The sequence below is a fragment of the Cryptomeria japonica genome, chromosome 4, assembly GCF_030272615.1.
Source record: "Cryptomeria japonica chromosome 4, Sugi_1.0, whole genome shotgun sequence".
In the NCBI taxonomy this organism is placed as follows: Eukaryota; Viridiplantae; Streptophyta; class Pinopsida; order Cupressales; family Cupressaceae; genus Cryptomeria; species Cryptomeria japonica.
The window spans coordinates 106,245,292-106,261,421 of record NC_081408.1 but is presented as its reverse complement, the minus strand read 5'-3'; the positions used below and the strand labels follow the sequence as shown (position 1 = coordinate 106,261,421).

General features: G+C 34.5%; 1 pseudogene; it reads right to left on the bottom strand.

Annotated features, from left to right (window-relative positions):
* Nucleotides 1–96: 96 nt before the first annotated feature.
* LOC131056033 (histone-lysine N-methyltransferase ATX4-like) lies at nucleotides 97–13,502 on the bottom strand (annotated as a pseudogene).
* Between the last annotated feature and the right edge of the window lie 2,628 nt (nucleotides 13,503–16,130).

Sequence of the window (16,130 nt, the reverse complement as noted above, 5' to 3'; positions counted from 1 at the left end):
CACTCTTGTTTCTTCTTCTTGATTTATAACATTTACAATCTCCAAAAGTTTTGTAGGATGCCAACAATATCCCATGGTTTGGTGTAAAATACTCTTTCATCCACACTTCTTGTTATCCATAGGATTGAATGGCAGGCATCTAGACGCTGATGGAAATTCACTTTTCAAATTTTTGGTTGTAGTTTCTGATTCATCAGCAAGATCATTTAATATAATTAAACTTGAAACAATCCTGCCTCCCTTTACAAATAATTTGGTTTTATTTGAAAATGTGCCTTTTGGAGTGTTAATAATAAAAAATGTGTCTGGATTTGGAGCTCTATGTGAAACATAGTATGAAATCCATTGGGTTGTTTTCTTTCCATTCCTACCATCACAATAATGTATATCCATATGGTAGCCTACTCTTGATGTACAATATGATATGTTGTGTGACATTTGTAACATTGTATACATGATCCATGCATCTGCTTACAGATCACACACACCTTTTGAAAAGATCTTGCATCAATTTTTAAAATGTCATTTGTAGGTTCCATTGTTTCATCACTCAAAAATGATATCTCTCTGGCAAACCAAGCACATGTAACATGCACCCAGAACTGACTTATAGTGGAAGGTTTCAAAGCATCACCCATTAGAGGGCAGAGGAAACATTCTTGTATAATTTTTGGTGTCTCACATGCTCTACAAACCCATGAAGCAAGGTCTTCCACTTTTCTGGCACCATAACACTCCTGATGGACAATAATTTGACATCTATTACAAATAATGATTTTATTGTAGTCCCACTAATCAACCCATCGACATATTGCACACCTTTCAGATGTCTAGTTCACTTTTATTGGCTTGTATGGTTCTAGAAAGCATCTATCTAATTATTGGTCCCAAAATCTCACAAGCGTTTTCCCTTCAGGGATAAAATATCCAAGACCATGAAATCCAACTTCACATAACTGATTTATCTAATCTATGAGATGTAAGTTCAAGTCTTTCATTTTAACACTTTGCTTCCATTTCTTCTATCTACAACCTGTATGTTCCAACATCATTTAGTCTTATGTTTTCATTTCCAGAATCATTTAGTCTTCTAACCAATTCTTTTTCATTCTTCATTCTATCTTCAATTTCTTTACAAAATCTCATAGTCATATCTTGCATCTCATTCTTTGTTGTATTGATTTCTTGTCTTAGCTTGTTTACCAAATCATTAAGAGTTTCCTTTTCATCTTCATCATTCTACATCTTTTCACAAAGTTCTCTCCTCTTGTTCCTTGCAATAGTAAAATTCTCTTGAAGTGCTTGAATGATATCTTGACTAGCCTTCAGATCATCCTCAAGTTTTATATTTTTCACTTTTTCTACATCCTAGTCTGAAAGAGTTGTTTCCAATTGCTTTCTCAAGTTTTCCATCTCTACCGGTGTCAAGGTCTTCCTCAAGCTGTTATGCTTTTGAAAAAAGAGGACTAGGCTCTAATACCAATTGTTAGGATTCCCAAAGATACTGAGAGGGGGGGGTGAATCAATATCTAACCAGTATAATAATTTTCTTAACATATAACATGAAAAGCATACTAAAACTGTGTAATGGTAAACCAGAAATAATATAGCAATTAAGAATAACAACCACAACATTAAAAGCACAAGTCATAACACAATATTTTAATGAGGAAACCTAGTGTGGGAAAAACCTCGGTGTGATTTGTGACCCCCAATATTCGCTTACTGGCCAATAAGTGAATATTACTACATACAATAGGGGCCTACACATGTAGGAAGGCCAAGTGCCTAGAGCTCACTGCTCAATTACAAAGGAAGTCACACTGACTTACAAAAATGGATTATACTAATCCAATGTCTTGTACTACTTCAGATTAGTATCTGCTATGCCAGAATCAGTACCGGTTTAAGCCCTGCATACATAAACCCTTATCCAATAACTCACATATTAGGTCTGCTACCTTCTATTCATATTTCACATCATATCCTTACCTAAATGATCTACAAAGATCTCATACATATATGAGTCATATTACAATCCACCATGTCAGCTTTACAAAAGATTTTATAATTAATTACTTACTACATTAATATAAAATTGCTATCGGCCAAGGTGTCGATATTCTTCCTTTTCGATGTCAATGTTTTGTATGTCGGTGTAGAGCCTGTTAGTGTCGGTGCCTGCCGGTATCACATTATTGTAAGGTTGCCATAAATGACAATACCTTCAATCACTTACAATTTATCATTGGAGTGTGCATTTTCCAACAATCTCCCCCTTTGGCATTGATGGAAACACTCATGAGAAAAATTCAAGAATGTATCCAAAAATCTTGCCAAAAACTATACCAAAAATTGTATCAGATGTGTGCTCCCCCTGAGCAGATGATCTCTACTTTTGGATTTTTCTCATCTCTACTATTCCCCCTTTTACATCAATGACAAAGGTTGTTATTCACTGTCAGTGGAGTCCTGCGTAGATTCTTGAATTCAATGGGTTACAATCTGAAAAATATCTATCAAAACCAAATTTAAACTATCGATGAATCTTTTGCTATCCTGTAATGCCTCTTGAGTTCTCTGAACTGTACCAGTGAGTATGTGCATTTACTCTTCCGATGTCTTAAGTCTGGGAACTAGAGCCTCATAAATTTCTTTTCTCAAAGAAATGAGGTAATCTAGTTTAGGACCAAGTTTAAATTTTAAGTTCTTTACCTTATCCTTTATTCTCACTTTGTCCTTCTCTAACTTCTCAATTTTCTCTTCTAGATCTCCAATTTTCTTCTCTATCTCCAAAAATGAATCTGATGTACCTATCAGATTGTCAGCAATATTGTTAATCTTATCTTATGCTTTGTTGTTTTCCTCGTCTATATCTTCTGTTAGATGTCTGTTAGAATATGAATGGTGTCATGAATAGCCTTATAGGCTTGTGCATTACATTTTTTGATCTTCTTTATTGAATCCAATAAGACCTATGTTACATTTGTAGGTCATAATTCTGCTATAGAAGTATTAGATGTCTGTCCAACTGTCTTTACAATATCCATGCTACTAGTTGTAGTAATCACCTTGCTTGATTCGACCTTTGGTAGGTCAGTTTGTGTTTGCATTTCTATAGGTAAAGGTTTGGGCTTTTCAATTTTAGTCGGTGGCACTGTTTGTGTCTGAACTTGTGTCTCAACCTATTCTTGTTCCAGTTTCTCCATCTGTGTCTCAGAAGGTTTTTCTGAGCTCTCAACATCTGGTTTCTCAGGTGTAGTCTTTGTATGTACTTCTGGTTTCTTTATTTGTACCTTTGCACTATCCATTGTTGGTTCTCCTAACTGTTTATTAGTTTTATCTACCAGTTTCTCTAATGGTTTAGCAATGGTATCCACTGTCGGTTGGTCTGTCTGAGTAGGTTTTTCTATGTTAATATTTACAGTTTCATTTACCTCAACCTCAACATCTGTAGCTGGTGACTCACTAGTCACATCTTTCTTCTTTTCCTCAGTCGTTTCTCTATCAACCACAACATTTACTTCTTGAGTATCTATATTTACAATATACAAAATTTCAGACTCAGGATTTGTATCCTCTAGTGGAGTCTCCATACTCTTTGTGGCTGGTTGACTGTCAATAGTATGTAGTGGTGGAGTATCAGAAAGAGGTGGGGGTACATTATCAGTTATTTTAAGGCTTGGAGGAACACCTACCTTACCTTCCCCCTTATCCCTATCCTTTTGATATACTCTAATAGTCTTGGGTCCTTTTAGTTCTTCCTGTTCCTCTTTTTCTACAAAAAATATGTCCCATCCATCTATTGTTTCTTTAGAAACTTCTTTTACTCTACCAGCCATCAGTGCTACATGTCGGTGAGTGGTTGAAAATACAGTCCGGTTTGCTTCACTGATTAATTGATCAATCTCTTCCAGTGAGTTAACTGGATGAACTGCAAGTTGTTTCTGAATCTTAATTTTCTTATCCAGCTCAACAATGGCTACCCTTCTGGCTTCTAATCTTCTATACAACTCATTGGGTATCTCATCAACAATTTCCATAAAAAATTTCTTATAAATATCTAAGTGTAAAATTAAACTATTCTCTATGCTTTCTTTGTCATCAACAAAAAGTGTATTGTATAGTTTGCTAATGTTCTTCAACTTACCATCCTCTGTAATTTCACTAAAAAGCTTATCTAGTGGAGCAATATTTTGTTTTACCTTCTTCTTCTTTGGAGTCATTTCCTTTACTAGAGGCCTTACTACATATTGTTTTTGTTTGGTTCTCTTGGGTGTAGGTGAGGGTACTGGTGAGGGTTTTCTTTTCCTTTCTACCCTTTTAAATACCACTGGTATATCACTCTTAGAGGAAGTTCCAACCGATGAAAGATGAGTTTCCGGTTGAAGTCCTTCCAACTCACTTTCCTTTATACCAGTTTGTTTCAAAACATCTTCCTTAATTTCTTTTTCCTATCGGGTTCCTTTCCTTACTATTTCCTAAACTTTCTTAACCCTTTTCCTTGACTGAATTCCACTTTCAGTTATTTCAGCATTTTCAAAAACTTTCTTAGTGGGTTCCTTTGGTGCTTCAAGGAGGGGTTTTGCATAAGTTTTAATAATGTTATCATCTATCTCATAGCTCATTTCAGTTACCCAGATAGTTCTAGGGCCAACTGCCTCAATCCAGATTTCATCCTTTTTAATTACAAAATAAATCTCCTTCTGAATAGCTTTCCCATATCCTATGTCGGTATGTGTTCTGCATTGATTAGATAGGTGTCCAAATCTTCCACAAACATTACATATTACATTGATTCTGCAATTTTTTGAATTATGACCAACTTTGTTGCATTTAGAACATTGACCGGTTGGTGTATTAGTGTTCTGATAATTTCTAGATCTACAGTGATTTTCTCTATGACCATACTTGTTACAGTTAAATCATTTCCCATTAAATTTGTAAGCATTAGGTTGTCTTACCTATTTACTATGATCGTGATTGTTTGCAATACCAAATCTTTCACCAACTTCAAAGCCAAGGCCATTTGTATCACCATTAGGTTTCTGATTCTTTAGCATGTCATCAAGTTTCTTTGAACTTTTCTTGAATTTCTCCTTGTGTTGATTTGCAGTAGCCAATTCCATTTCCAAGAAGTCCTTTTGTTTGACGAGTTCAGTTTTATCATGTTCTAAGTGAATTAGATTTGTCTTTAGCATATCATTCTCATGACTGAATCTGTGTTTTCATTTCTAGCATCATTCAATCTTCTAACCAAGTCTTCTTCTTTCGTCTTTCTATCTTCAATTTCTTTACAAAATCTCATAGTCATATCTTGCATCTCATTCTTTGTTGTATTGATTTCTTATCTTAGCTTCTTTAGCAAATCATTAAGATTTTCCTTTTTATCTTCATCATTCTGCATCTTTTCACAAAGTTCTCTCCTCTTGTTCCTTGCAATAGTAAAATTCTCTTGAAGTGCTTGAATGATATCTTGACCAGCCTTCAGATCATCCTCAAGTTTTATATTCTTCACTTTTTCTACATCATAGTTTGAAAGAGTTGTTTCCAATTGCTTTCTCAAGTTTTCCATCTCTACCAGTGTCAAGATCTTCCTCAAGCTATTAGGCTTTTAAAAATAGAGGACTAGGCTCTGATACCGATTGTTAGGATTCCCAAAGACACTGAGAGGGGGCGATGAATTAGTATCTGACCGGTATAATAATTGTCATAACTTATAACATGAAAAGCATACTAAAACTGTATACCGATTAACCAGAAATAATACATCAAATAAGAAAAATAACCACAACATGAAAGCACACCATAACAAAATATTTTAATGAGGAAACCCGGTGCTAGAAAAACCTCGGTGGGATTTGTCACCCACAATATTCCCTTACTGGCCAATAAGTAAATATTACTACTTACAATTCACCCACAATATTCCCTTACTGGCCAATAAGTAAATATTACTACTTACAATAGGGGCCTGCACATGTAGGAAGGCCAAGTTCCTAGAGCTCACTGCTCAATTACAAAGGAAGTCACACTGACTTACAAAAATGGATTATACTAATTCAATGTATTGTAGTGCTTCAAATTAGCATCTGCTATGCCAGATTCAGTACCGGTTTAAGCTCTGCTACATACATAAACCCTCATCCAATGATTTGTATATTAGGTCTGCTACCTTCTATTGATATTTCACATTATATCCTTACCTAAATGATCTACAATGATCTCATACATATATGAGTCATATTACAATCCGCCATGTTGGATTTACAAAAGATTTAATAATTAATTACAAAATACATTAATACAAAATTGATGTCGACCAAGGTGCAGATATTATTCCTTTTTAGTGTTGGTGTAGAGTCTACTGGTGCTGGTACTTGCTGATATCACATGATTGTAAGGTTGCCATCAATGACAATACTTTAAATCACCTAGAATTTCTCATTGGAGTGTGAATCTGCCAACAATCTCCCCCTTTGGCATTGATGGCAACACATGATAAAAATTCAAGAATGTATCCAAAAATTGTATCAAATGTGTGCTCCCCCTGAGTAGATGATCTCTACTTTTGGATTTTTATCATCTCTTCTACTCCCCCTTTGACATCAATGGCAAAGGTTGTCATTTTCTATCAGTGGAGTCCTGCCTAGATTCTTGAAGCCAGTGGGTTACAATCTGAAAAATATCTGTCAAAACCAAATTTAAACTGTCGGTGAATCTTTTGCTATCCTGTAATACCTCTTGAGTTATCTGAACTGTACTGGTGAGTATGTGCATTTTCTCTTCCGGTGTCTTAAGTCCAAGAACTAGAGCCTCATAAATTTCTTTTCTCAAAGAAATGAGGTAATCTAGTTTAGGACCAAGTTTACATTTTAAGCTCTTTGCCTTATCCTTTATTCTCACTTTGTCCTTCTCTAACTTCTCAATTTTCTCTTCTAGATCTGCAATTTTTTCCTCTATCTCGAAAAATGAATCCGATTCATCTATCAGATTGTCAGCAATATTGTTAATCTTATCTTGTGCTTTGTGATTTCCTTGTCTAGATCTTCTGTTAGAATATTTGTTTTACAAGTCTCTCTATACAGTTTCTTGAAATCAAAAATTGTCTCTCCAAGTTCCGATAATAAGGTATCCATTTTCTCCTTATTCTTCTTCACAATTTCATCAAAGAATTTCTCTTTTTCTTTAATCATTCTCTGCTTAAATGTGTCCTCATTTATTTGATCAACACTCAAAATGTTGCCGATGATGAACTTAGACAATGTGTCTAGTTGACCTAAAAAATCTTTATTATCTACAATGCACTTTGGTGCTATCAATTTAAGAATAGGAATGGTGTCATCAATAGCCTTATAGGCTTGTGCATTACATTCTGTGATCTTCTTTATTGAATCCAATAAGACCGCTATTACATTTGTAGGTCGGAATTCTGCTATAGAAGTATCAGATGTTTGTCCAACCATCTTCACAATATCCATGCTATCAGTTGTAGTAGTCACCTATTTTGATTCGACCTCTAGTAGGTCAGTCTATGTTTGTATTTCTATAAGTAAAGGTTTGGGCTTTTCAGTTTTAGCCGGTGGCACTGTTTCTATCTGAAATTGTGTCTCAACTTGTTCTTGTTCCAGTTTCTCCATCTATGTCTCAGAAGGTTTTTCTAAGCTCTCAACAGCCGGTTTCTTAGGTGTAGTCTCTGTATGTACTTTTGGTTTCTCTATTTGTACCTCTGTACTATCCATTGCTAGTTCTCCTGACTACTTATTAGTTTTATCTACCAGTTTCTCTAATGGTTTACCAATGGTATCCTCTGTCGGTTGCTCTGTCTGAGTAGGTTTTTCTATGTTTATATTTCTAGTTTCAGTTACCTCAACCTCAACATCTACAGCCGATGACTCACTCATCACATCTTTCTTCTGGTCATCAGTGGTTTCTTTGTCAACCACAACATTTACTTCTTGAGTATCTATATTTAGAGTGTACAAAATTTCAGACTCAGGATTTGTATCCTCTAGTGCAGTCTCCATACTCTCTATGGCCAGTTGACTGTCAGTAGTATGTGTTGGTGGAGTATCAGAAAGAGGTGGGGGTACATTATCAGTTATTTTAAGGCTTGGAGGACCACCTACCTTACCTTTCCCATTATCCCTATCATTTTGATATACCTAATAGTCTTGGGTATTTTTAGTTCTTCATGTTCCTCTTTCACTACAAAGAATATGTCCCATCCATCTGATGTTTCTTCATAAACTTCTTTCACTCTACTAGCCATCAGTGCTACATGTCGGTGAGTGGTTGAAAATATAGTCCGGTTTGCTTCAATGATTAATTGGTCAATCTCTTCCAGTGAGTTAACTAGACAAACTACAAGTAGTTTCTCAAGCTTAATTTCTTATCCAGCTCAACGATGGTTACCCTTTTGGCTTCTAATCTTCTATACAACTCATTGGGTATCTCATCAACAATTTCCAACAAAAATTTCTTATAAATATCCAAGTGTAAAATTACATTGTTCTCTATGCTTTCTTTGTCATCAACAGAAAGTGTATTTTATAGTTTGCTAATGTTCTTCAAGTTAACATGCTCTGTAATTTCAATAAGAAGCTTATCTAGTGGAGAAATATTTTGTTTTACCTTCTTCTTCTTTGGAGTCATTTCCTTTAATGGAGGCCTTACTACCTGTTGTTTTTGTCTGGTTCTCTTGGGTGTAGGTGAGGGTACTGGTGGGGGTTTTCTTTTCCTTTCTACCCTTTTAAATACTGTCATTATATGACTCTTAGGGGAAGTTCCAACCGGTGAAAGATGAGTTTCCTATTGAAGTCCTTCCAACTCACTTTCCTTTATACCTATTTGTTTCAAGACATCTTCCTTAATTGCTTTTGCCTGTCAGGTTCCTTTCCTTACTATTTCCTCAACTTTCTTAACCCTTTTCCTTGACTAAATTCCACTTTCAATTGTTTCAGGATTTCCAAAAACTTTCTCAGTAGGTTCCTTTGGTGCTCTAAGGAGGGCTTTTGCATAAGTTTCAATAATGTTATAATCTGTCTCATAGCCCATTTCAGTTACCCAGATAGTTCTAGGGACAACTGCCTCCATCCAGATTTCATCCTTTTTAACTACAAAACAAATATCCTTCTAATATTTGTCTACAATAGCTTATGATAGTCTTACTCTTGTTTTCATTCGAGCTTTCAGTGCTTGAAAATGTTCATTTAATTTTTTCTCCCTTTTTTCTCCCATGTTGTTCAATAGATCCAATAGCTGCTTTCCTACTGGTATGTCAAAACCAAAATCTCTTCTGCCAATACTGGGTACTTGCTTAGTAATGTACAACACTAAACAAACAAGCAAATTTCCAAATCTAAAGGTTCCTTTCTTATCTCCCTTAATCTTCTTTAGATTGTCTATCAATTCATCTTTTAGCCATTCACATACATCTATTCTAGCATTGTCATTGATCATATCATATGCACTTTTGATACATAGACTAGAAATTGAGTTTAACCTATTTGCATGTGTGGCTATGTAACCTAAGATCATAGTGATAAATCTGACATTGATATCCTTTACATCATTTACCCTTAGAGACCTTTTGTCAAAAGTTGCAACAATTAGATCTATCACTGTGTCATTTGAGACCCTCTTTGTTCTGTTAGGTCTGCTACTGGTGGAAGTTAACCCTGTTACTACTTTAACAACTTCCTTTGTGATTTTATGAATCCAATCCAACCAGAAGAATTCACCACAAACTCTGCTTAGAACAATTCTTATGATATCCTGAGGAAAATCAGGAATGCTAAGAATATGCACAAAGCCTAGGGTTTCTACTATCTTGTGTTTCGACTTGACATTTCCAGATTTATCACAAATCACAATCCTATACATGTTTTTCATCTCATTATCACCTAATTCCTCTATATGACAATGTATGTATATCCTAGGGTCTTCAGCATATACTACTCCCTTAGGAATTTGATAGAATGCACCTATGCTATCATCTTTCTTTGCAATTTCAGGAACTAGTTTGAATACGGGTCTAGGGTGCTTAATAACCTCAATTATAGTAGGGTTTGAAATAAATTCAGGAGTGGAGGAGGATGCTATAGTTATAAATACCTCAATCTACCTTAGGGATGAGTGCTTTGATGAAATGCTTCAACTCTTCGCTAAGGATGTTCGCTCAGGAATTTTCACGCTCTCAAAGATTTGAATGCTCGATGAATGAAAAAGGAGCCAGAAAACTTTGTTTATAATGTTATTCTCTCCAACTACCATATTTAATGCTCATCGATTAAGTCACAACTTAACTTATCTACCATTATAGAAGTAATTTCAACTTCTCACCATCGACCGAGGGAATAATAGCATGTTTTTTATTTTGTTGCTAAACTCCCAAATGATTTTCCTTTAGTTAGATGAAGAGTCTCTTGCCGGTGGAGTGTTACTCTATTTTATCAGTATAGGAGTATTCCCATCAACATTTTCTTCTAACTTTCTAATCAATTGCTTTGAGAATTATTGCTTTACCTCTTCAACCTTTTCTTTACCTTTCAAACTAGGACCTTTGTTATTTTCTAGTGATGCCTTCTTCAAAATTTTCAATATGTCCAATCTTATTATAGGAATAACAAGTCGCATTGTTTTTCTGAATATCTTTCCCATATCCTATGTCGGTATGTGTTCTGCATTAATTAGATAGGTGTCCAAATCTTCCACAAACATAACATCTTACATTCATTCTACAATTTTCTGAATTATGACCAACTTTGTTGCATTTAGAATATTGACCGGTGGGTGTATTAGGGTTCTAATAATTGCTAGATCTACACTGATTTTCTCTATGACCATACTTGTTACATTTAAAACATTTCCCATTATATTTATAAGTATTAGGTTATCTTACTGGTTTACTATGATCAAGATTGTTTGTAGTACCAGAGCTTTCACCAACTTCAAAGCCAAGCCCATTTGTATTGCCATTAGGTTTCTGATTATTCAACATGTCATCAAGCTCCTCTAAACTTTTCTTGAAATTCTCCTTGTGTTGATTTGCAGTAGCCAATTCCTTTTCCAAGAAGTCCTTTTGTTTCAATAGTTTAGTTTTATCATGTTGTAAGTGAATTAGATCCGTCTTTAGCATATCATTCTCATGACTGAGTCTTGTGTTTTCATTTCCAGCATCATTCAATCTTTTAATCAAGTCTTGTTCATTCTTCTTTCTATCTTCAATTTCTTTACAAAATCTCATAGTCATATCTTGCATCTCATTCTTTGTTGTATTGATTTCTTGTCTTAGCTTGTTTACCAAATCATTAAGAGTTTCCTTTTCATCTTCATCATTCTGCATCTTTTCACAAAGTTCTCTCCTCTTGTTCCTTGCAATAGTAAAATTCTCTTGAAGTGCTTGAATGATATCCTAACCAGCCTTCAGATCATCCTCAAGTTTTATATTCTTCACTTTTTCTACATCATAGTCTGAAAGAGTTGTTTCCAATTGCTTTCTCAAGTTTTCCATCTCTACTGGTATCAAGATCTTCCTCAAGCTTTTAGGATTTTGAAAATAGAGGGCTAGGCTCTAATACCAATTGTTAGAATTCCCAAAGATACTGAGAGGGGGGCTGAATCAATATCTAACTGGTATAATAATTTTCTTAACATATAACATGAAAAGCATACTAAAACTATGTACCGGTAAACCATAAATAATACAACAAATAAGAATAACAACCACAACATGAAAAACACACCATAACACAATATTTTAATGATGAAACTTGGTGTGGGAAAAACCTTGGTGGGATTTCTGACCCACAATATTCGCTTACTGGCCAATAAGTGAATATTACTACTTACAATAGGGGCCTGCACATGTAGGAAGGCCAAGTGCCTAGAGCTCACTGCTTAATTACAAAGGAAGTCACGTTGACTTACAAAAATGTATTATACTAAACCAATGTCTTGTACTACTTCAGATTAGCATCTACTATGCCAGACTCAGTACTAGTTTAAGCTCTGTTACATACATAAACCCTTATCCAATAATTTTCATATTAGGTTTGCTACCTTCTATTCATATTTCACATCATATCCTTCCCTAAATCATCTACAATGATCTCATACATATATGAGTCATATTACAATCCACCATGTCGTCTTTACAAAAGATTTTATAATTAATTACAAAATACATTAATACAAAATTATTGTCGGCCAAGGTGTCGATATTCTTCCTTTTCAATGTTAGTGTTTTGTATGTTGGTGTAGAGTCTGTCGGTGCCAGTGCCTGTTGGGATCACATGATTGTAAGGTTGCCATCACTGACAATACCTTCAATCACCTATAATTTCTCATTGGATGGTGCATTTTCCAATAGTATGTGACCCTGATATACTTCCAAGTACTCAAAAAAAGGAAAGATTGTTCCTTGTCTTACCCATGCATAGTCCCTCTCTTTTTCCTTTATCGATAAGAATCCCAAAAACATTACACAAAGGCACCAAGGAACATAAACATTTAGGATAGATTCTGGAGCATCTTGTGTAGGGTCAATAACTTTTGCTAGCCAAGTTGGACCATTGTTATCACCAAATCTGACCCAAACTATAACACAAATGGAAAATTCTTCTAAGGGATTCAAACCCCCGACTGAAATCCTAGCTATTTTATTACCTGGAACACTCCGTCCGTAGTTTAAACTGAGTGAAGTTGTCAAATTATCTGGTTCAAATGGATTGGAAGCACTATGAACATTGTTGTGAAATCATACTTTTAGGTTCTAGTGTTGTCAACTGTAATTGATGTTTCCGACCATTTTTAGCCCTTGCAGGCTCTGAATTAGATGCATCGTTATGCTTAATTCTTCATCGTTTAGCAGGACTATAATTAGTATTTGATAAATGAAATATTGGATAACAATCTAGCTCATCAGAGCCATGTTTCAAGCATTTAGTTTGGATTTTCTTCAGTGGTTCAATTAAAGAATGACGAAAGCACGATGGAAGCATCTGAGTGCACCCAAATAAACTCTTTACAATAGGAGTTGACAAACTCACATTTAAGGGGTCTGCAAATTTCTTTTCTTGGCTCTCACCATCTTTTTCTGGATCTTCTTTCTCAATATCCATGTCTTTATTTTGACATGGAGATTTTTGTGCATTAAAAGAGGTGTCTAAGCTAACATGCTTGTTGTCTGCATGGCTCTCCTCACTCTGTCTGACACGTTTAGGGTGTGAAGCTCCATTAACAACAACTTTTCTCCTGAATACATTGTCAAACCTAATTTTATTGTCATTTCTACATCCAGTACTCATCCAAGAGTTATAATTATCAATCTTCGATGATCCCTCTACAATATATGCAAGTAAATATAGAGTTCGATAATTTATTTTCCTATTTTCCATGTTAAAAACTTGATCATCTACACAATCTTCATGTTCTCTAATATGTGGCTCTAGTCCATCCCCAAATGCAACCTCAATCAAATTTGTCATGGATGTTACCATCTTTCTTCCTATCATGTGAAGAACTCTCTATATTAGAAAAGGTGCATTACTCATCTTCTTCCAACTCTATCCCTAGTTTCTTATGTGTGACCATGAAAAAAAATAATCCATGCAGCATCCAAACAAAGCAAGCTAATAATATGGAGCCTAGTTTGGATAACTTATTTCATGAGAATATTGGTTCTTCCTCCAACCCAATAAATGACATTATTTATCACCATTATCCTCATAATTCTCATGATGTGGATGAATCACTAACTAGGGTTACCATTGACCAATTAGAGAAGATTGAAAATGAATTTGAAAATATTCAACAATGGACGACGCAACAATACTTGAAAAGTCAGGCAATCCCATTGATTGAAGGATTAAAAAGAATGGTGCAAAGTGATAAAACTAGTGTTGATTTGTTTCATGGACTTGCTCATATTGTTGAAACTAATAATATCATACCAATAAAAATTTATGCCAAATTCCTTGGTTACTCTAACTCACAAGCCAATTCAACCATTATATTCCTATGCCTACATCCTTTCCTAATATGCCTACATTTACATCTTCTATTATGACCACTTCCACATTAAATGTTAATCCTACACAAGTTATCCATGGGGGAAATCTTGTTAATCAATATCCTTATAACCTTCCTTCCATGAGTCATCCATTTTTATCCCAATCATCTTCCATACCCATGGGTATGTGTAGGATCATTAGGGACCAAAACATGCTGATATTTGGACTAAAGTCCTGATTTATAAGGTGATTGAAAAATATCTATACTTTCAAATGGTATCACATTTTTTTAATCTTAAACATGCTTCACATTATATGCTTTGTATACTATGAAAATTTTTTTAAAATGAATTTCATAAATTTTTTACCAAGTTATGGTGGTTAGAGATACAAGTTTTTTATATTTTTAAAAATTTGTAGTAAAAAAATATAATTAATATTTATTTACAAAAAATTCAAAAAAATATGTGTCACATCCAAACATGAGTGTTCTAATTATATCTAAAATCTTATGGTTTGATTGTGGTTAGGGTGGTTAGATAGACACCTTCTTATCTTTTTCCTAAAATTTTAGTACTACCGCATTGAAATTTCAATTTTTCATCAAATAGATGAATTGTTCTTAGAAAACAACTAGTAGCTTAGAAACTAAATTAAATTTTCTATATAATCTACTTACATATTTTTGAAATAATGTTGGTAACTTATTCAAATTTTTATATGAAGTCCCTTAACTCTATTTTTTTTATTTTCATTTCCACTTAAGGGCATGTTTGACCCATCATGATCCCACACACACCCCTATATATCATAGTGTTCCACATCCTTATTCTCAACCTCCACCTACATACAATAATATTAATCCTCCATCACAATCCAACATGTACAATTTCAATCCTTCTACCAAAGGAACCATCAACAACTTAGCCCAAACTATTACATCCTTACAACATCAATTGACTTCTATCACTTAATCCAAGCTCAATGTCTCTACATTTGTAGCATGTCCATTATCCAATGACATTATTTGTGTTGTCCCTTCTAAGAAATGGGAGTCCCTTAACTCAAATTGTACAATGAAAAAGGCTCCCCTGTGAATCATGTGAAAACATTTCAAACTTTGTGTAGTGATTTTTATCATGAGAAAAGACTTATGGCTAAGTTGTTTAAAAGAACCCTTAAGGATAATTTTTTGCAATGGTATTGTTCTTTATCACCTTATTCTATCACTTGTTTTCAACAATTGGCTAATGCTTTTATCCAACAATTTTAAAATAATATTGGTCCTAAGATTACTTTGACTAATTTGATTCATTATCAACAAGGAGTTAAAGAAAAGATGATTGATTTTATTGGTAGGAATAAACATTTGCATTATCAAATTGCTTAGTCTATTCTTGATCATGATGTTCAAAGAATTTTAATGCTAATTCACAAAAAGACATTTGAGATTGTAGCATCCTAAATTTGCATCCCTTGCAATGTGACTATATTTGGGGCCCTCTCCTTAGTGTTCTCATTTTGATTCTTGATCTGGACCTATTTATGCCTCCCCCATGCACCAAACATCATATTTTCAAACTTTACCTTACTGGGACCCCTTGTCCTTGCCCTAAATTGGTTTAGGATGAGGGTGTGGTGCCTTGGTCCTCACTAGGACCATGGTACCATGCCATGGTCCTCCTCAATTGTTCCCTAATTTGAACCCTTGGCCCTATCTCAAATTTTAGTGGGAAATAAATCTTTATGTCATCCTATGTCAAAAAAATAAAATAATTGATCACAAGAGATTATATAAGCCCTCTCATTTGATAATAAGGCAATTAGGTGGATATGATCATAAGGCAAGAAGACTACATTTAAGCATTCAAGCATTCATCATCAAGCACTCTTTAAGGTTGCATATTCTTCATCTATCCATTGGAGCAATATTACATCATTGATTTGCAAGCATGTGTGTGTGATTAGGGTTTTGTCATGTTAGTGCCATTTCATACAACATATGTGATGACATTCAAGAAGCAAAGCATCATTATCAGTCATTGCAGATCTAAGGTATAACTTTCCATTATTTACCTTAGTATTTTCAATATTTTATTCAAGGTTGACTCCAAT